Source organism: Mustela erminea, chromosome 1 (assembly GCF_009829155.1).
Source record: "Mustela erminea isolate mMusErm1 chromosome 1, mMusErm1.Pri, whole genome shotgun sequence".
In the NCBI taxonomy this organism is placed as follows: domain Eukaryota; kingdom Metazoa; phylum Chordata; class Mammalia; order Carnivora; family Mustelidae; genus Mustela; species Mustela erminea.
Window position 1 is genome coordinate 202,744,609 of NC_045614.1, and position 23,649 is coordinate 202,768,257.

The 23,649-nt window shown below is 37.5% G+C and overlaps 1 protein-coding gene across 1 annotated transcript in view; it reads right to left on the reverse strand.

The window, feature by feature from the left end:
- CYYR1 (cysteine and tyrosine rich 1) overlaps window positions 1-23,649 on the reverse strand; it is a 99,889-nt gene that overhangs the window by 13,205 nt on the left and 63,035 nt on the right. The window lies entirely within an intron of this gene.

The window sequence follows — 23,649 nt, forward strand, 5'->3', positions numbered from 1 at the left end:
ACAAAATAGAACTGGAATTTTTTTCTTAACAGAATAGAGAAAAATAAACCAAATGTTTTAAAAAATCTATTCAGAAAACAGTTATGACAAACGGTATTCTCATTAAATTCAGTAATAATGCAAGAAAAACCTGTCTTCTATTAATGTTATGTTTTTTTCCAGAAGGTTTTATCTCTCACAACAAAATCATAGAAAAAAAAATACTGCATAAAAGAGTTAACCTTATTATGTGTAGACAATATGATTTGTAGGAGTCTGCATTTGTTCACATTTTGGAAAGTAATGGCGAAATCTTTGTGAAAAGATGCAGATTTTCAGCTAGCAGTATCATTTCTAGCAATGCGCTCTGAGGAAATGCAGCACATGTAGGCACAAATAATGTAATAAAGACGTTTGCCAATGTATTGTTGCTAATAGCAAGATATCAGAAACACCCTAATATGCAAATGACAAAATAATAATAATAATACACCAGAGAAGGAATCCTATATGGTGATTTAAAAGGATAAAGTGGTCCACATGGATTGAGGTGAAATGTTCATGATTCCTGGTTAACTTAATAATAACACCACGAATGAAAAGTCAGATATTAACAAAATATCAATATTAATAGAATGATTGCAAGGAGAACGTTATATTCTTACATTTCAAATTTTTGAATGTATATGTGATTATTTTATAGATAGGGGACAATGAAGAAAATTTTCACTTTCTAATTTGGGTAACCCCTCCCCAGAAGTAACCATTTTGACTCTTTCAAACATTGTTTTAGTACTCTCCCCATTTTTAAAAAAAGTTTTTAAATGTTTCATTTATTAGAGAGAGACAGAGAGATTGGGAGCACGAGCAGGGGAAGGGGGAAAGGCAGAAGGAGAGGCAAACAGACTCCCTGCTGACCTTGGAGCTGGATGAGGGGCTCAGTCTCAGGACCCTGAGATCCTGACCTGCAATGAAGTCAGACACTTAACCTTCTGAGCCACCTAGGCACCCCTGTTTTAGTAACTTTCTTCCTATTTCTTAGTAATACAATTACATTCTTTTAGTTTTTTAAAATTTTATATTATCTATTGGTTACTTTCATAGTATTTGGGAGTTTAGATCCCACAGACAAACTTTATCCTTTTAGGATTTATATTACCATGTCATCAGGATTTATATTACCATGTCATTGCTTACTGCTGAGCCAAGCAAGGCACCATGGTTACCTCTCATTTCTGTTACACTTACTTTGTTTAAGCAATTTCCCTGAGATCCCATCTTTCCATATGTCTGTTGATACCCTCCTCCACAAAGTTTTAGAAAATTTTTCAACAATTATCAGAAGTTCTTAGCATTTTCTTTTTACTACTGGTACTATGAAATTGCATAATGCACTTGGATTTTTAAAAAAAATTCTTTTTCCAGGCCCTTAGGATTTTTCATGTCTAGACACTCATTCTTCAGTTCTTGAAACTGTGCCATAAATGGATAATTTCCTTTCCATCATTTTATCTGTTTCTCTTTCTGGAAGCCTATTCTGAAAGCACTTCTGGGATAACTTCTCTAATTTTTCTGATTTCTGTTTTCTTGAATTATTTTCTGGGGAATTTCATTGACTTCACATTCCAAAATTTTGTTGAACTTCTCATGTTCAGCTATTATATGTTTAATTTCTGGGTGCTCTATCTTATCCTCTAAAGTACCCACCTCCCTATTTTATTGAGTCCTGTTTTGCTTTCATTGATATGGTTTCTCTTCCTAATCCCTGAAGGTACTAATGAAATATATATATATGTATGTGTGTGTGTGTGTGTATATATATATATATATATACATATATATACACATACATGTATATATATGTGTGTATACACACACACATATAATGTGTGTGTACATATATATACACATATGTACACACACACACACACATATATATATGTACACACACACACACATACATTTTAAACTTTCTCTACTTTCTGTATTACCTCCTGTCCTGTTTAGTTTCCTTTTTATTTTGATCTGTCTCATGTTTGGTATTTTCCTTACATGTCTGGTGATCCTGAATCTTCTGCTCTTTAAAAAAGAGGCACAGAGTGGCTGCTTGGAAGTTCACGGTGGCCCGTGGCCATTGCACAGGTGAAATCCACAGTCTGAGAGTTCTCATAGTATTTTTGTTGGGGCTGTTCATTTTTTTTCCTTAAAAGGATCCTCCAGTTTGAGCCAGCCTGACACTCTGCTGGAGCCTAGGGTTTTGCCTATAAGAGTATGAACTTCCATAAAAACCTGTTACTTTTAGATCAGAGACTCAGTCTCACTCTGCTGTGACAGTGGAGCCATTCAGAAGTCTTCAGCAATAACATTTTTGTGGTTTAAAAGCACGAATTCTAAAATCAGAATGCCTAGGTTCCAACTGTTCTTTGCACAAGTTGCTGAATGCCTCCCAGCCCCCTAATTTTCTTACTAATTAAATGAAGGTCACCTTGGTACTTATCTGATTCTCCTCTCAAATTTCGTATCTTGAAATATCTGTATTCCTGGACTCATTTGTCAGATAAACAGTTTCTTACTTTTGTGCTATATAAATATCTATCCAATACTTTTATTTCTTTTTTAAAAAAAGATTTAATTCATTTGACAGAGAGACAGAGAGAGGGAACACAAGTAAGGGGAATGCGTAAGGGAGAAGTAGGCTCCCCGCCAAGCAGAAAGCCCAATGGGGTACTCGATCCCAGGACCCTGGGATCATGACCTGAGCAGAAGGCAGATCCTTAATGACTGAGCCACCCAGGTGCCCCTAATCTATACTTTTCTATGACAGGTCTGTAATTCTCATCCCAAACCCTTGGGGCCAGGTCTATCTCATAAGTCATAAATGTTAAGATTTTGGCAAGGGAATATAGTACATATGCCATATATTGTGGGATATTTCCAAGGCCAGCATCCTGAGCACACATACATACATTTACATTCCTGTAGTAAAGGTGAGAATACTAACAGCCATGGATTACACAGAGACTCGCAAAAAGCCTGATTCCTTTGGGTCAAGTCTGGCCACCAAGTCACTTACATAAAACGTTTTGGTTTCCATAGCTGTTTGTTTGTTTTTGAGGATTTCAAAATTGCAGATAAGGAATTGTGAACCTGTATTTGTACTTTCCACAAGAGATTTTCTTTTTATGGCTTATCCCACTCTTAAGAAAACGATACCACTAAGAATTCCAATAGACTCTTTAAAAATATTCTTACACACATTTTAACTATGTTAGTAAATTATGAAAGCAGAATGTGAGACATATTTGGGTGTGCTGCTATTAATGATTAAAGAATGGCTGAGTCCAGCAGCTTAAGAAATAAGCCTTTTCAAAAAAGAGAGATTTATCAAAGAAGATAATTTGAAATACATAAACCCAAAGTAATCTGGAAACCTTTTTATTGTAGTTTTGAAGTCCAAATAAGATTGATTTGGAGGGCTTAATTTATGTTCCAGAAATAATCAATGGCCCAATTATTCAAGCAAAGAGTTTCCAAAGTAAGTGTTATGGAAGCTGTTAAGATATTAAATTGGGACATATTTATATTCATTAATTCATTTTTTAAATAGAGGAAAGTTGAAAATTAGTCACATTTTGTTTTCCTGTTGGCAGCTCCAGCAAAGTGCCTGCTTGTGAGGTCAGTAATGAGGTTTCAACTAATGTGTTAAATGAGGTTTCTGATTAAATCATGATTTTGGTGTCCTTGATCTTTTGATATCCATTAGTAACTGTAAATTAGTTATTAAAGACATGGCAAGTATAACATTTATAGAATTATTTACTCCATTATTAATTAAGATAAACAATAAACAAACAGTAACCTTCTGGCATATAAGTAGTTTGGTTTCATCAACTGTTGGAAAGAGAGAAGCTATTAACTTGAGAAATTTAACGTCATAAACATCTTGAAAAAATGTAGGGAATGTACTTTCTTTGAAAGAATGGATGGCAGAGTATACATATTTTTCTTTTTAAGCTTTTATTTGGAAATATTTACAGATTCACAGACAGTTATAAAAGGAATAGAGATAGGTCCTGTGTATCCTCCACCCAGTAACCTCCAGTAGTTACATCTCAGGAGACTAGAGTATAACACCCAAATCAGGAAATTGACATTAGTATAAAGTGTGAGGGTCGTTGTGTGTCATTTGAACACATGCAGAGATCATGGGATCACTATGGCAAGCAAGGTACAAAACTAACCTATTATCAGAAAGATTTGTTGTGCTATTCCTTTATGGTCACACCAACAGCCCTCCCCTCACCATTAATAACTGCTTGAATCACTACTCTGTTCTCCATTTTTGTAATTTTTTCATGTCAAGAATGTCATAGAAATGGAATCATATAGTAGGTTACTTCTTGAGGTGGACTTTTTTTTTTTACTCAGCTTAATGCCCTTGCAATCTATCCTAGCTTTTCTGTGTGCTAATACATTCCTTTTTTATTATTAACTAATATTTCCTGATATGGAAATAGCATAGTTCGTTTACCCATGACCTATTTGCAGGACATTTTGGTTATTTCCAGTTTTGGCTTTTGCAGTTAAGCTTGCTATGTATAATCATGTACAGGTTTTTTTTTTTTTTTTTTTTTTTTTTTTTTTTTTTTTTTTGTCTCGCTCCCAATCCCATTTTTTTTTTTTTTTTTTTTTTTTTTTTTAATTTCCAGCATAACAGTATTCATTATTTTTGCACCACCATGTACAGGTTTTTGTGTTAATGTATATATTCATTTCTCTGGGATAAATGCCCAAAAGTGGGATTGCTGGGTTATTTGATAAGTATACATTGAATATTTGAAAAATACTGCCAAAATATTTTTCAGAATGGTTGTACTATTTTATATTTCCACCAGTACAGTAGGAGACATCCAGTTTCTCTCCATCCTTGCTAGCATTTGTTGTCATTATTATTTTTTATTTTTTTTCTATTAACATATAACGTATTATTTGTTTTAGAGGTACAGGTCTGTGATTCATCAGTCTTACACAATTCACAGCACTCACCATAGCACATACCCTCCCCAATGTCCATCACCCAGTCACCCCACTCCTCCCACAACCCCCCCTCCAGGAACCCTCAGTTTGTTTCCTGAGATTAAGAATCTCTTATGGTTTGTCTCCCTCTCTGGTTTCATCTTGTTTCATTTTTCCCTCCCTTCCCCTATGATTCTCTGTCTTGTTTCTCAAATTCCAGGTATCATTGAGATCATATAATAATTATCTTTCTCTGATTGACTTATTCTGCCTAGCATAATATCCTCTAGCTCCATCCATGTTATTGCAAATGACAAAAATCTTTTTTTTTAATTTATTTTTTATTTTCAGCATAACAGTATTCATTATTTTTGCCCACACCCAGTGCTCCATGCAATCCGTGCCCTCCACAATACCCACCACCTGGTTCCCCCAACCTCTCACCCCCCGCCTCTTCAAAACCCTCAGATTGTTTTTCAGGGTCCATAGTCTCTCATGGTTCACCTCCCCTTCCAATTTCCCCCAACTCCCTTCTCCTCTCTATCTCCCCATGTCCTCCATGCTATTTGTTATGCTCCACAAATAAGTGAAACCATATGATAATTGACTCTCTGCTTGACTTATTTCACTCAGCATAATCTCTTCCAGTCCCGTCCATGTTGGTACAAAAGTTGGGTATTCGTCCTTTCTGATGGAGGCACAATACTCCATAGTGTATATGGACCACATCTTCCTTATCCATTCGTCCGTTGAAGGGCATCTTGGTTCTTTCCATAGTTTGGCAACCATGGCCATTGCTGCTATAAACATTGAGGTACAGATGGCCCTTCTTTTCACTACATCTGTATCTTTGGGGTAAATACCCAGTAGTACAATTGCAGGGTTATAGGGAAGCTCTATTTTTAATTTCTTGAGGAATCTCCACACTGTTCTCCAAAGAGGCTGCACCAACTTGCATTCGAACCAACAGTGGAGGAGGGTTCCCCTTTCTCCACATCCCCTCCAACACATGTTGTTTCCTGTCTTGCTAATTTTGGCCATTCTAGCTGGTGTAGGGTGATATCTCAATGTGGTTTTAATTTGAATCTCCCTGATGGCTAGTGATGATGAAGAGTTTTTCATGTGTCTGATAGCCATTTGTATGTCTTCATTGGAGAAGTGTCTGTCCATATCTTCTGCCCATTTTTTGATATGATTGTCTTTTTGTGTGTGTTGAGTTTGAGGAGTTCATTATAAATCCTGAATATCAACCTTTTGTCTGTACTGTCATTTGCAAATATCTTCTTCCATTCTGTGGGTTGCCTCTTTGTTTTGTTGACTGTTTCCTTTGCTATGCAGAAGCTTTTGATTTTGATGAAGTCCCGAAAGTTCATCTTCGCTTTTGTTTCCTTTGCCTTTGGAGACATATCTTGAAAGAAGTTGCTGTGGCTGATATCGAAGAGATTACTGCCTATGTTCTCCTCTAGGATTCTGATGGATTCCTGTCTCACATTGAGGTCTTTTATCCATTTTGAGTTTATCTTTGTGTATGGTGTATGAGAATGGTCGAGTTTCATTCTTCTACATATAGCTGCCCAGTTTTCCCAGCACCATTTATTGAAGAGACTGTCTTTTTTCCACTGTATATTTTTTCCTGTTTTGTCGAAGATTATTTGACCATAGAGTTGAGGGTCCATATCTGGGCTCTCTACTCTGTTCCACTCGTCTATGTGTCTGTTTTTATGCCAGTACCATGCTGTCTTGGTGATCACAGCTTTGTAGTAAAGCTTGAAATCAGGTAACGTGATGCCCCCCATTTTATTTTTGTTTTTCAACATTTCCTTAGCGATTCGGGGTCTCTTCTGATTCCATACAAATTTTTGGATTATTTGCTCCAGCTCTTTGAAGAATACAGGTGGAATTTAGATCGGAATAGCATTAAAATTATAGATTGCTCTAGGCAGTATAGACATTTTAACAATGTTTATTCTTCCGATCCAAGAGCATGGAATGGTCTTCCATCTTTCTGTGTCTTCTTCAATTTCTTTCATGAGTGTTCTGTAGTTCCTTGAGTACAGATCCTTTACCTCTTTGGTTAGGTTTATTCCCAGGTATCTTATGGTTCTTGGTGCTATAGTAAATGGAATCAATTCTCTAATTTCCCTTTCTTTATTTTTATTATTAGTGTATAAGAAAGCCACTGATTTCTGTACATTGACTTTGTATCCTGCCACATTGCTGAATTGTTGTATGAGTTCTAGTAGTTTGGGCGGTGGAGTCTTTTGGGTTTTCCATATAAAGAATCATGGCAAATGACAAAAATCTTATCCTTTCTTTTTGTGGCTGAGTAATATTCCACCATATGTATATGTATTTAGATACATAAACGCATAATATACATAAATATGTAAGGTACATATTATATATAATATCTATAAATGCAAAAAATAATATATATTTTAAGGAGCCTTCATACTATTTTTCATAATGGCTGTACTCACAGTGCACAATTGTTCCTTTGGGTCTACATTCTCACCAACTCTTTTATTTCTTGTCTTTTTTTGTTTTTAAAGATATTATTTATTTCTTTGAGAGAGAGAGAGAGAGCACAAGCAGGGTTGGGGCAGAGGGAAGGGAAGAGGGAGAAGTAGATTCCCTGCTGAGCAGGGAGCCCTGCCATGTGAGGCTCAATCCCAGGACCCCGGGGTCATGACCTGAGCTAGAGGCAGCCACTCAATATATTGAGCCACCTTGGTGTCCTCTTTCTTTCTTTTCCTTTCTCTCTTTCTTTCTTTCTTGCTTGCTTGCTTGCTTGCTTTCTTTTTTAAAAAATATTTCTTTATTTAAGTAATCTCTGCACCCAACATGGGACTCAAACTCACAACCTCAAGATCAAGAGTTACATGCTCCTCCAACTGAGTCAGCCAGGCACCCCTATTTCTTGTCCTTTTGATACTGGCAATTCTGACAGGTGTAAGGTTATATCTCAGAGTGGCTGGTTAGTGGCTGATTAGTGATGTTGAGCATGTTTACATGTGTCTGTTGGTCATCTGTAATATAGTGGAAGTATTTCTTTAAGATTTTATTTATTTATTTGACAGACAGAGATCACAAGTAGGCAGAGAGGCAGGCAGAGAGAGGAAGGGAAGCAGGCTCCCTGCTGAGCAGAGAGCCCGATGTGGGGTTCGATCCCAGGACCCTGAGATCATGATCTGAGCCGAAGGCAGAGGCTTTAACCCACTGAGCCACCCAGGTGCCCAGTGGAAGTATTTCTTATACCTCTTTATTATTAAATTAAACCCAAAAGGGCATTTTTCTTGACAAAAGAAAGAAATCTAACTTATTTTTAATGCTGTTAATTATTTTAACTTTAGTTGATGATTTCTGGATTATAAAGCACAATTTGGTTAAGTATGTATGCAAAGAGAATTTTCTGTCTTCAGGAAGCTACTACACAATTTTTCATGAATTCTAAAAAATTTCAGAAATAATTATCTTCTTATGGTATTTAAAAACTATAAACTTAGTACTAAACAAAAACATAGGTTTTTTTGTTATATACAGTGATCAATATGCAAAAATCCAAAGTTGTTAAAGCAAATTATCTTTTTAATTATCCATTATAATCATATATTATGGTAAATACTTTTGTACTCAGTTTAGTCCAGGAGTAAGCAAACTAAGACCATGGGCCACATAGGGCAGACACCCTCCCTCCCCCCCCTTCCCGGCCCCAGGTTGTTTTAGCAAATAAAGTGTTTTTTTGGAATAAAGCTCAACCCATTTGTTTCCATGTTGTCTGACTGGTTTGGTGCTGTGTCAAAGTTGAATAGTTATGAGACCACATGGCTTTAAAGTCTAAAATGTTTACTCTCTCGTCTGTTGTAGAAAAAGTGTACTGATCTCTGATTTGATTCACTTGCTAATAAATTAATGTTCCCTTTCCCTAAATGACTTTTTCTAAAAAATTATGCTACTAATGATATTATGACAGAGCAAGTGGCGGCATAGACAGGGCAATTTGTACTGAAAATCTAACAGTCTATGGTATTTGGAAGATCTTTTAATTCTATTAATTAGAAACTCACAAGAATTGCAGGTCTTAAATATTCTTTTTGATTACCCCCACTGATACTTATTGTAGTACATTTCTGATGCTACTTCAATAAAAAAATTACTCATGCTTTGTGATTTAGTAAAAAATAAATATTTGGTCTTATTCCCATGTTCCTGGCACACAGTTGTTAAAACCCTCAGAATCTCTGGAGTGATAAAAGTGTCTTTTGTATGCTAACGAGATAACTGGTGTCTGAAGGCCACTTAGACAGGTTTAAGAAGGGGTCTGGTCCCTGGAAAGACCTAAGCATATTAATGGGTTGGAATTTTCAGTCCCATTTATAACCTCTGGGAAAGGGGGCTGGGGCTGGAGATTAATCAGCAGTGACTAGTGATTCAAACATACACACACACAAGGAAACCTCCATTAAAAACCACTGCATGATGGGTTTCAGAGATCTTCTGGGTTGGTGAACACACTGACAGTGTTTTGATGCGGGGAGCTCCTGAAAAGGGCTTGGAAGTTCTGGAAGCTCCAGGCCCCTCCCCCTAAACCTTGCCCTATGCATTTCTTTCGTTTTGTTCTTTCTGAATTGCATCCTTTATAATTCACTGGTAATAGTAAATAAAGTGCTTTCCTGAGTCCTGTGACCTCTGTCATTGATTGAAACCTGAAGGAAGGGGTTGTGGGAGTCCCTGATTTTGCAACCAAGTTAGATGGAAGTGTGGGTAATTCAGGGACCTGAAACTTGTGACTGGCATCTGAAACGAGGGCAGTCTTGTGAGACTAAGTCCTTAAACCTGTGGAGTCTGACGCTGACTCCAGGGACTTAGTGTCAGGATTGAATTGAATTGTAAGGGACTCCTTTAGAAAGAGAATTGGTTCCTGTCAGGAGGGAAAACACGCCATATGCTTCCTTCTCTGTTCTCCCAAAATCTTTGTGAGTGTCTGTTAGTGTCTTTTGTTAGCTCCATAGGTAGATACTGATCACTCGCTGATAATGAAAAAATTTTGAATGAAATTATAGACTGAAAATTTGTACCAGAATGAGACTCTGTAATTAAGATAATAAATGTATTTGTAGTGGCTCTAATGATACTGTGAATCTGTGATTTATAACAAGGCTCTAAGATAATATACTTCATTCCGTGAATAGCTTTTCATAAGAAAAAAGAGATTCTGATAATGTTGCAATTGGTACAGTAATATTTGCAACACAGTTTTAGGCTCAGCATTGCTATACAGCAACTTAATACAGCTACCTTGACCGGGTTTTCCAATTAAATAATGTTTCAGGTAAATAAGAGATATGACAAGGATACTACTGTATCATTTCCCTTCTTCACTGACACGACCAACTTACAAATGTATTTTATAGAACAGCATAATACAAAGGACTTATAAATAATCTATGCAATAATTTAATTAACACCAGTCCTAATGAAATAGGAAAATAAAAAAGGACCACAGAGATATTTGACGCCTATATAAGATGCAAGCAGAATTACAAAGTATTTCCATTAGGAGAAACTTTTCATATGGACAAAAGAGTTTTTAAGAAGTACATAAAAAATAAGTGAGAGGTAAAATTTTTGGAGTTTTCTAGAAAAAAAAAAAAAAACAAAAAACAATTTCCAAAGAATAAACTTAAAATGGGTTCATCTATTATAATGAAAATATGTATGAAGCTGAAACATTTTTATGTTTTTATTAAAGAAGGAACACTAAATAATCCTATTTATTTATGATAATCCATATGTGATGAATTAAAGCAATGAAAAAATTTTCTAACTATAGTACTGAAAGTAAAATGCAGATATGAGCAGAATAAAACTTGGCAAAATTTTTTCTTCAATCCATTCTATTTGCACAGTAATTGTTCTTTTAGCCAATGCATTAAAATATTGTAGTACAATATTTTCATGTTCAGAAGTCTTTAAAACGAGTATTTTATTCTAAACCTACTGGCAATTTGTAAGGTATATAATTTAGTAACATTCTGAATTGCTTAATTTAAAAATGATGCATTTTCCTCTCTGTTGCTTTAATAAATTATTACAGAATGGTAAGAATAGAAAAACAAACTCAATGGAGTATGGTTCTTAATATGAATATTTACTTCTATACCTTCCATTAATAACAACAGGATCTCAGAACTAACTGTGTCTAGGTCTGTATCTCTCTTCAGCTAGCTACTTTATATCTATACATAAATCAAATAAGCCTACTATAATTTCAAGTGGTTAAATTATAACCAAATATTGTTATAATCCCTAAAATGCTTATTTTAGAAGGATAGAAATATCAATCCATAAGATTCTTCCAATAAATCCATATGACTTGCAAAAAAAAAAATCCTGCAAAATTCAAATATGTCCAAGGTATTCATTTTTCCTTTTTTCATGCTAGCCCACTTTACTAACTTCATTCAACAGATTCTTGGCGGGGGAGGGCTTTACAAGGAATTTCTCTGTTATACTCACAATAATAAAATTAAAAGTTAATGTTTCTCTAGTAATATGTGATACCAAAATGAGCCCATTGTTTCTTTAAATGAATAAATATACCTAATTTACTGACTCAATTCCTGTGGTAGATAGATGTCTACCTCAGTATCTGTTTCCTATGTTTCCCTTGATAAAATAACTCTTTTTAAAAAAAGATTTATTTATTGAGAGTGAGAGCAAGTACAAGCTGCAGGGGGTGGGCAGAGGGAGAGGGAGAGAGAATCTTAGGCTGACTACACTGAGCAGGGAGCCCATCGTGGGGCTCGATTCCTGACCCTGAGATCATGACCTGAGCTAAAACCAAGAATCAGATGCTCAACTGACTGCAGCACCCAGGGTCCCCTCTCTTAATAAAAGAATTCCTGATGGTTAACTTGGTACATGCCTACCTGAAATAAACACTATTATCTTCCAGGTACTCTTAAAGCTAGTCTTTTTTTTTTTTTTTTTTAATGTGATAAAATGCTGGAAGGTAAGTTGTAAGTAAAATATTTTGTGACTTCTCTCAGGAAACCTCCTTAAAAGATGGCTTGAATGGGCTTTTTGTCTCTCCATCCCAACTTCCATCCATCCTAGTTTCTGAAATGAAGACAGCCCTCCTAGGGAGGGAAGAGCAGGTGTGAGTTTAATGGACATGCAGTGTGATCCTTGAATTGCCTATCTCTGGATTTCCTTTACATTAGAGAGAAACAAGCTTCTAAAACATTTCATTAAAACCTTCGTTATTTCAGTTTCTCTCTCTCTCTCTCTCTCTCTTTCTATCTCACTGTGTGTTTGTGTGTGTGTGTGTGTGTGTGTGTGTGATATAATGCTTGACCTAAGCTTACCTGATAGAGCTCCTTTGCCAAGATTAGCATACAGTGTAAACAAAAAGAAATCTTTAATATGGAATAGCAGTTTTAAGGAGCATATAGGTATTCTGAGATCCCTGTGAAAAGCCCTCCCCGCAAAAATAACAGAACTAAGGGAGCACGAGACTGCATCCAACTTTGATTAAATTGGGATCATTCATCTTACATCTTATGTAGGACTAAATTTGTATGAGGCAGTGAGAGACCTTCAAGAAATCTCTACATCGCCTAGATGTCAAAGAGGATGCAAAATGAGAATAACAAATGGTCTTGGATGTGTTGTGACTGGTAGGGTGATCTTCACACTAACATTTTGTCACGGGAGTTCAATGTTAGATGATTTGATTGATGAAGAAAGCAAGAATAATTCAAACCAGAAGGTACCCTTTGAGAAGTGGTTGGGTCCCAGTTATCTCCACTGACAAAATTTTCTAAACAAGTACCCAATTCCTATAGTAGATTTATAGTGAGTTCAATGAAGATCAAATTTATATAATAAAATAATAGTAATATTGATAATAATTTAAGATGAGTATATTTTATATTTTTTAGAAAAACAGCAATCTAATAGAAGATTTACTGAACTATATTACTTGATATGTTCTGGATACTGCATGGATTCCAAGAGTCATTATCTGATTAGCTGCCAACAGAGCCTTGGGACAGCACAGCATAATGTACCGTGGGTCAAAGTCTAAATGCAGTAACTCATAGTTACAAAAGTTTCCGGACCTTTTTTTTTTTTTTATGCAAATACATGAACATGTTTCATTTCATTTTATATTTATTAGACACCAATATTTAGAAAAGTAGTATTGACCCACACATAGATCAGTTTATTTTCCAGTCATGCCCTTGAAGTGTTCTGTCATTATCTGTCATTATCGTCTGCAATTCTAAATGGTTGTCGCTAGGGAGCAACATCCACATTTTACTCACGAAATAGGTAATGAGCCTCTACCGTGTGCTAACCACTATTCTGGGTGCTGAGATAAAAGTTGAATGGTACATGGCACCTGCCTTCAGGAATTTTAGAGCCAATGTCTAAGTATATAAGACTAAGACAAGAAAATAATTTTAGAATTTGATTGTACTCAGCAAAAGAGAGCTTTTTTTTTTTTTTTTTTTTAGACAATATGTCATACACTAAAGAGAACAGTAATGGTTTCTTTTTTTTTTTTTAAGATTTTATTTATTATTTCACAGAGAGAGAGAGAGAGAGAGAGAGAGAGATCACAAGTAGGCAGAGAGGCAGGTAGACAGAGAGGGAGAAGCAGACTCCCTGCTGAACAGAGAGCCTGATGCAGGGCTCGATCCCAGAACCCTGAGATCATGACCTGAGCCAAAGGCAAAGGCTTAACCCACTAAGCCACCCAGGTGCCCCTCAGTAATGATTTCTTAATACCTCTTAGCTGCATATAAAAGGTTTTTGATCTGCAGGGTACTGTTGTGAAATAGAAACGGACCCACTTGTTTTGCAGGTGAGAAAACCAGACTTGTGAGAGGTGAAAATAAAGGTCCTTTAGCCAATTTCATGGTAAAAAATAGAGCTCAGGGGTCCTAATTCCCACCACAGAGCTGGTTATATTCCAGCAGACTGCCCTCTCTCATTCTCTCATCCATTCAACAACTGTTTATGAAGTCTCTTCACTCTGTTAAGCACTAGGCATAGAAAGACGAACAAAGTCTCAACAGAAAGCGGAGAGGAAGGGGAAAGAGAGGATTGCTGGAATATGCCGGAAATTGAAGCTCTGAAGACTGAATGAATAGGGGAGTAAGCCAGAGGCCAGAGTGCAGAATGTCTTCCCTGTGGGCAATGGCTGCTTGCTGCACAATATGCCGTTCATAAAAATGTGCTGAAATCAAGACTATAGCAGATATGCAATCATAAGCTACATTTAAATAGATACTGCCACTGCACACAGGTTCTATTGTCTTTTGCTTTTCAAATCTAAAAAAATTTCCAACTGCTTCTAGATATAACACTCATTTATATTGCTTTGGCACAGTTCACCCTTTTGAAGTAACCTTTGCTGAAACTTCATACTAAGCTAATTACCTTAACATGCTTATGATAATTACTTTAGGCAGGACTATCTTTTTCTTTCTGTACCTTTTTTTAGTTGTATTTTGAGTAGGAAAAAAATCACAAGTCAGTTTTTTAACAGTGACTGTAAGGGTTTCTACTGAAAATCTATTTGCTGAGATTTGTATTAGATGTAAAGATTGAATCTGATTACAAAGATTCAGAGTCCTTAGAGTAATCTGTTTTCCTTTCCATTGACTCCAGCTTGGAGAGTTTCAAATAAATATGGAAGCTCACATAGTTATTGACTTGGCAGATTAACAGCTACCCTCCAAGCCTAAACGTTTAACGTTTAATGCTCCCATAGGGCTTGGGTGTGTCTTGGTGGTTGTAAACCCTTCCAGATTAAATGCTGAAGCAGGTAACAGACCTTGATAATGTAATGGGTCCTTGGCAGTGAGCCCACGTGCTGCCCAACCTCGTGTTTCTTCATGTGATTCTACCAACTGCTAAACTCTACATTGCCAGCTGGCCTTCCCACCCAAACAACTGTGATCCTCTTTATGAACCTTAGAAAGATGCCATCCTCACCTGAGGCAAGCCTTCGATCGGTCACTGTCTGCTGGGGCCATCTCTGGTCTTAGGCCTGCCAATGATTTTCCAATGATTCGCTCTGTTCTGATATTTATTACCTGCAACAGCTCTCAGGAGCCTGGAACTGCCCAGACCCAAGAGCTGCTGTTAGATCACAGCTCTCGGCAGGCCTTGCTCACAACCTCACCTGTGCTAGCCTGAGTGGTTGATCAGAAGTGAGAACTTTGGCTTCTTCATAGGATCTATCCTCATACCTATTTCAATGATTCTTAAAGCCTTTCACAAGCAATACATCCTTATCATTTCATTAATAGTATTCTTCCCCACTGTAGGTGGGAACCTCTATATAACCTCAACAGTTTCTGAGGATTTTTATGCCTTGCAATTAACCATGAGAGAAAAACTGATTTCAACCATGTCTCATTCCAGTACATACAATTCCAGTGAAGGAAAGTGATTGGCCGAGCTGCAGCTGGGGACCCACGTGGAGGGGCGCCACAGCCAGGAATACCTCAACTGACCCACCTTAGGTCACATGTTTGCTTCCAGACCTTCGATATGTAACCAATGGGGAAAGACATGGCGGGAAATTGTCAGGTAAATTCAGGAGCAGAGGCATGGGGTTTGGCATATGATGACACAGATATTCACATATACTTTGTGTATTCACATAACTTTGTGTAGCTGACATTATTAGGATTCCAGGTCCAAGTCTGGATTTATGGATATGAGCTACAATTATAAAGAAAGAGACAAATGCTCCCAAATCTCAGTTTTGTCTGTCTTCCACCTAAATATATAATTGGTGCCACAAAGAGGTAAACTTCAGGCAGGTTTGCAGGGATAGAACTATGAAAATTTCTAGTGGCCATCTATACTAGCAGACCTTATTTCAAAAAAAAAAAAATCACTTAACTCAAGGTTGGAGAGAATCATAAACTATGCAATATCAAACTCCTTTCAGTATTTCTTCTAGCTTAGATATGATGTTGGAGATTCAAGAAAGACAAAAACCGAGGAAGACGCAGACACATGTAATTATAATGCATGACATTAAATGCAAATGGGGAAGCACAGACCAGGTTCTACAAGAGCAGAGGACAGTATCTAATCCAAATGCGACAGCATGTGTGCTGTGTTGTGTGAGTAGAGATTGGGTGTATAACAGAGTGTGAATAAGAAGGGTGTAAATATATAAGTGTGTTTAGAGGTGGATTCCTGAAGGAGGTAAACCTCTTCTGAATTTTAAAAGAAGATCAATATTGGGCACCTTGGTGGCACAGCAGCTGGGCACCTGACTCTTGGTTTCAGCTCGGGTTGTGCTCTCAGTGTTGTGAGATCAAGCCCTACAACAGGCTCTGTGCTAAGCTGGGAATCTGCTTAGCTCGGACTCTCTCTCCCTCTCCCTCTGCTTCTCCTCCCCCCTCAAATAAATAAAGAAATCTCTAAAAAAAAAAATAAAATAAAGGGGGGTGCCTGGGTGGCTCAGTGGGTTAAAACCTCTGCCTTCGGTTCAGGTCATAATCTCAGAGTCCTGGGATCAAGCCCTGTATTGGGGGGGTCTCTGCTCAGCGGGGAGCCTGCTTCCTCCTCTCTCTCTGTCTTCCTCTCTGCCTACTTGTGATCTCTGTCTGTCACACAAATAAATAAAATCTAAAAAAAAAAAAAAAAAAGGAAGATTAGGACTTAAAGGGAATTGAGGGGATTAGGGCAGAAGCTTATTTAAGATCAAAAGAACAAGACATAAAGACTACAGGAATGTAATATATCATGATGTATTTAAGGGACCATGAACAATCAAGGGCTGCCGGAAGAGTAAAGAGGTGAAGCTGGTGAGTGTGCCAGGGTTTAGGGGGCAGATTGGCAGGATTTTCAATGACACTCTCAAGAACTTGGCCTTTTTCTTGGGATTAATGGAAAACAAGTGAAAAGCTGTAAGCACAAGTCAGTCTAAGAGTAACGTGGGGTGGGGTTGTTGGGTACCATGCTGTGACCAGGCAGTCTTATTATGAGATCATTGTAATTATCTGGGCAAAAGATGGTGAGAGACTGAACCTGACCATGGTAGTGGGGTAAGGAGGAAGGTGGAGAGGAAGGAGTTCAAGAACAACAAAGAAGGTAGAATTAGTACCTTAAAGTCATCAAGTTCAAACTCCAAAAGGATTATCATAATTCTGGGTCCCTCCTCAACCAGTCACCCAAAGCTCTTGGATACTCCCAGGACTTATAAGTCACTGAATCTGGAAGCAGCTTATTCCACAGTGGAACAATATCCTGTAAGTGTGTGACACTTCAGTGGGATTTAGTTCACCAGAACTTACCTCTCCCAAAGAAGAGATCTGTCATAGGGAAGAAAGGAAGTGTCCAGCCCAGAAGATGCCATATAGAGGACAGGGGGATAAACTGTGCTTAACCTTGTTGACTATTGGTCTGACTTTAACCAAGTGTGTTTTCCAAAGATGAATATGTTTATAAAGGCATATCTACTCTTTAATATTATATTACATATATTTTTAGCAGAATGAACATGCGTGGATAGGAGGTTTGTTTTATTTATATAATCGATGAACTCTTAACTGTCCTCTGACACAACTGTCTTGAAACCTCTAAAATGTATAGTAAAAATAATAATCTTTGAGTTATTTTTAGTTTGCTTCATGAGGTCTGATCTGATTCAGGTCTCTGTGCAGTTAGAATCTAATTGGATCAGATGAGGCCAGAGGTCCTCTCCAGCTCCCTACTACCACAGCCAATTAGCAGAAATTCCACTTAAATAATACAGCTGCTGCAGGTCCAGCAAAGGAATGCAAACCAGAGGTGGAAATCTCAGCCTAATGAACATTGGGAAAAGATTAGAAGAGTTAAATTTCAGTGTGATAACTAATTACAGTCCAACAAGAAGAGAATTTTATGAGTACTGGCTAATTGTAATTTAAGCTGTATTTATTCAAACAAATCTTTCCTCCAACATCACTTCCAGTTCTGAGGTGGAAAGAGAATATATATTTTTTTTTACAGTATTTCTTATCTCACTTACTGCCAATATAAGCAACAATCTCAAGTCTGGAGATATAATAAATCATCAAGGTACTATTACATACGTTACATAAGTAATTTTTTTTAAAGTTTTTATTTCTTTATTTGACACACAGAGAGAGATCACAAGTAGGGATAGAGGCAGGCAAAGAGGGGGAAGTAGGCTCCCTGCTGAACAGAGAGCCTGATGGCTCGATCCCAGGACCCTGAGATCATGACCTGAGCTGAAGGCAGAAGAGGCTTAACCTACTGAGCCATCCAGGTGTCCCATACATAAGTAATTATAACTGCATGTACTCATTAATATTATCTATTCTGCTCTTAATTATTTCTATTTGAATAGATATAGTTTTGTCTTAAGCATCTTGACTAAAATGCCTATGCCACGATGCAATAATTAATATGGACGATATCTTAAGTGATATTTTTTTATCACTTAAAAATATAAAAAATATATAAAAATATTTAAAAAAATTAAAAATATAAAACATATAAAAAATAAAGAGAATAAAAGATTCAAAAATCAGATAGAGTCTGTATTTGTAGGAGTAGCTGTTATAATGTGCTTGAATGTTTCACTGCATTCTTTGAAATTCCAGTAGGTCAGGGGTCTATTCACTCTTACAGCAATGCAACCTGCAGGGAGGGAATTATACTGGGCTTGAACTATCAGAATGTCCTCACCATGGTTTTGTCTCTTGCATGTCTCAGGTAACCTTCATCCTGTCCCATCTATTAGGACAGACTGAAGGGAGAAGGAATGGCCTGAGAAATAACAATTCTCCTACTGAGAAAGAAGAAAATTAGCCAATATAAACTATGTAGCGTGGCAGAATAAGGCAAAATGTACTTAGTCAAGTAGCTTATATTGCCTCTGTGGACAGGAAGAATAGCAAATTACAGTGTAAGTGATTACTATGGATTAAAGATTCCTCTGACAAATTAATGCTGATTGTGCAGAAGGAAGCCGATTTAATAGGGAGCAACACAGTCATAGGGAATTAAGGGAGTAATAATCTTTAGTTATGCAGATCCACTTAAGGCAGGCATCTGTGGACAGCAGGGTTGCCGTAGAAACAGTAATAACCATGTGCTCCTCTGCATTTCTCAGCTTTTCCTGCATCTTGGAGGGGAAGGGCTGTGGGAAGCAATGTGTCACTTCCTCTCATGGCTGGTTAAGATTTGGTGTTTCTTCCCCTGCTTCTACTACCCGACCTGTCTGTGTGACTGGAAGCAAAGGATTCTGGGATGGTGAGCTCACAACATGGAAGGAGCCTGAATCACGAGTCATGACTTGAGAGAGGCTCATAGGTGGGCTGCTGATGTGATTAAGAAAAAAAATGGTGAGGGTGCCTGGGTGGCTCAGTTGGTTAAACAACTGCCTTCAGCTCATGTCATGATCCTGGAGTCCTGGGATCGAGTCCTGCATCGGGCTCCCAGCTCCACGGGGAGTCTGCTTCTACTTCTGACCTTCTCCCCTCTCATGCTCTCTCTCACTGTCTCTCTGGCAAATAAATAAAAAAAAAAAAGTTAAAAAAAAAAAAAAGAAATAGAATGGTGTTGGGCCAAGCCACTGAGATTTCACGTTTTATCAATTTCTGCATAGCCTAACTATCCTGACTAATGCGTTGGCATGCTTCAGAGCACAGGCTGTGAATTCAGAACACCAGTGTTTAAATCCAGTTTTCGTTACTAACGAGCTCTGTGACTTGACCTCTCTGAGATTGAGTTTTGGGAGCAAGAATCTTGTTCTTAGAACGACACACTGTAAGAAGTTTCAACTCAGGAAACAAAATGAAGTCTGCTGGTGGACTCTGGAAATATTACATGCCAAGAGAGATGAAACTTCCAAGGACCCAGGTGTGCTTATCTGGATCCCAGAATTACACAGCTGAATAGGTCCCACAGGACACCTGATTTGGTATAGACTATGAAAGCCTATCTCATTTTGTCTTGGAATAAAGGCTGTAGTCCTCAACTCTGGATTCACATTAGATTTAAATCAAATCACAAAAATACTGAGGCCTGAGCCCTAACCCAAATCAATTAAATCAGAATCTCTGGGGATGAGATCCAGATAGTGTTATATTTTCAAAGTTACCATAGTGGTGTTAATATGAGTCAAAGTGGAGAATCAATGACTTAGAGTAACAAAGAGGGTCTAAAGCTGCTTAAGGGCTTTCTGTCTCCGTTGGGATTGGTGCAGAAGGTAAAGGTCAGAGCCCAGGGGGAAAAAGTCAGGTGGACTCAGTTATGTGGAACGGGGAGGAAAGGTGATTGTAGCAACAGTTTCCTAACAAAAAGGAGATAGCAGTTGAAGTCAAAACAGTTCCATTTACAGAGATTACACGGAATGGATATTGTTATGAATACTATTTTATTATTTTCTTTCCAGGCCTCATTCTATTTCATATTTTCAAATCGACCAATGCACTTCAAGTGTGAGAAGAAATCACAAAATTGATATTTAACATAAAGAAGTATTTCTGAGGGGGGTTGGGAGAAGGGGGGTGGGGTTATGGACATTGGGGAGGGTATGTGCTTTGGTGAGTGCTGTGAAGTGTGTAAACCTGGCGATTCACAGACCTGTACCCCTGGGGATAAAAATATATGTTTATAAAAAATTAAAAATTAAAAAAAATACACAAATTAAAAAAAAAAGACGTATTTCTGATTGGTAATATACAAAGTTAGTAACAAAAGGCTACGGAAACATAGAAACTAGGGGTACCTGAGTGGCTCAGATGGTTAAGTGTCTGCCTTTGCTCAGGTCATGGTCTCAGGGTCCTGGGATTCAGCCCCACATCAGGCTCCCTGCCCCCTCCCTTTCCTTCTACTGTTCTGTTTGTGCTCTTTTGCTCTCTCTGTCAAACAAACAAACAAACAAAAAACAGAAACTAAACAATACTTGTAACCTTTTCTCCTCATGTATAACCATTAAAAGTTATGTTTGACCATGAAAAGAGGCAGATCAATGCTTCCCAAATGGGGAGAAAGTTTAGCCCAGCAACCTAAAAACTGCCAGGTCGATTCTGACCCACTGTTTATCCAATGCCCTATTCTATTTATGATCTAACCCACATTTAGCAAGGAAGATCAGTTTCCTACCAGATGTAAATGAATCTTAAAGAAGGGGTCCCTTAATTTCCTTTAGTCATTTATAACTGTTACTCAAATTTCTTCTGTTTTTGGACTGCTAAGTTTCAGTGAGATCACAAACTTGAAAATATCTGTGGGTAATGACAGGTATTGATTGGACAGTAACATATTAATCACCTGCTTTTGATACTGTGCAAAGGTTACTAAAGAATACTCAGTTTAGGTACACTAACTAAGTTGCATTGTGCCAAACCTTTCTATTTTTTCCCTCTTTACCTGAAATTAATTCAACAGTCTTAATGATTTTGAGTGATCTTTAAAATATTCACATGTGTGTTCATATTTAATTTAGAAGTGATCCCTTTCCCATCAGTGTACCCTCATGAGGAAATCTAAATCGTAAATATTTTTAGGGAATAAGAACAATAACTGATTCTATCTAAACAATTTGAGATTATGTCAATCAATTCACCATTTCATGATTTCAAAGATTGTTTCATCAATCTTCTATCACTCGAGTCATAGGACATTAAATAAACCCTTTAACAAGAATTTGGGTTTTATTCTATAAGACAGACAAGGTCATTTTTTAAAGCAAATAAGCTAGTGGGAGTGCTATGAGAAACATGCCAACAGAGAAAAATAGTCATAGAACCTTTCGGCTCCATTCCATAAATCTTGACCTCTTTTTTCCCTTCTGCTACTAGAGGAAAGTTTGCTTCTCATATCATTCCCTAAGGGAAGTTCTAGCACCACATGAGGCTAACAAATATAATTTGGTTTTTCACTATTTTAAGTTCAAGTTATTAAAATGCTTTGGACTCAGGGAAGTGTGGCTCATGTCATATGACCAAGCTCATATCATATGACCCCTCCAAAATAATAATATGACAGTGGGAAACTAATAATTGCTTTTTGGGAGATGAGTCAATTTAAGATCAAGGTGCCTAAATATTATGTTTCTAAGTAGAAGAAACACACATTCTTTTCTACACTGGAAGACAAGCAAAACATGGGTCTTTCAGGAGACTCAGGTGTAAATATTGATTTTATGCTCTCCACTGAATTAGAAGTCTGAATTGAATCTCACACTGACTTCCCTTATTTCACTTGTGTCATATATTTTCAATGGCTTTGATATTTCAAGCAGCTAAATTTGTCATCAGCTTTATAAGGTTTCCATCTTTTACTCTGATAAGTTCTTGAACAAGAGTGAGGGACACATCTCGTCATATATTCATCACCTATGGATGAAGTACATATTCAGGTGTGTGTCTAGGAGCTATGGACACAACAGTGACTTGGAAGGTGCCTGACTGGCTTCTCTACCAGGGAAGAGAGACAGATAAACAACAAGATAGTAAGAAATATTAAGGAAGTGGTAATTAAAATGATATTTCAAAGATGAGTTAGCCAAGGAAGAAAAGAAAGTACTCAGAAAGAAGAAACGACCCATGGGAAAGCAGGAGAGAGAAAGGGCATATTTTAAGAAAGAAAAGTTCAGTAGCGCAAGCACTGAATATGGTTTTGATGGCAGGAAAGATCTGACTAGTGCAGGTGAGTTTGTTAAACTAAACTTGGATGAGATCATGAAGGGGTTTGCAAGCTTGAATAAAGGGGAGGCTGGAAAGCAGAAGGGTTGGTGGCAGGAATAGTGTTTCAGGAAAACGTCCGAGTATAACAAATCAATCACAAAAGGCCAAAATGGAGATCGGGACTGGGAAATTACAAAAGAAATGAAGGAAGTCACTGGAAAGTATAGTGTATGGAATGGTGGTCTCAAAAAGATATGTCCACGTCCCTGCTCCCAGAATCTGTGAGCATTATCTTATTGGGAAGGAGTCTTTATAGATGTAATTAAATTAAGGATTTTGAGATCAAGAGATCACCTTGGATTTTTCTGGATGAATTCTAAATCCAATGACAGGTATCCTTACAGGAGACACATAGGGGAGATTTGGGAGACAGAAGAAGAGGCAGCAATGTGACCACGGAGACACAGGTTTGAGCATGAGCCCAAAGAATGTCAACAGCCACAAGAAACTGGAAGAGGTAAAGAAAGATTTCCTTTTTAACAGCCTTTAGAGGAAGCATGGCCCTGCTGGCACCTTGATTTTGGATTTCTGCTCCCAGAAATACGGAAATAAATTTCTGTTGTGTTAAGCAACAATTTATATAATTTGTTAGAGCATCCACAAATAACTAATATAACGAGGCACGAGGTGGGAAAGAACACAGTGCCTCCGAGACACTGCAAAAGGTCAGGAGAGCAGGATCCAAGGGCATTCATGAGTGAGAGACCAGAAATGAGGTTGGACAGCCAAGCTAGGGGTTATATTAGTGAAAACTGCTGGGTCTGAATGCACATGGAATGCTAAAATATCAGTGAATGGATCAGACTGGTGGAAGAAGAATCATGGTCTCGAAGAATGGGAAGAGATATTGGGAAGGGAAGAAAAGGAATGAATGCAATATTTTCTCGGCAGAGGAGGGGTCTATGGTAGT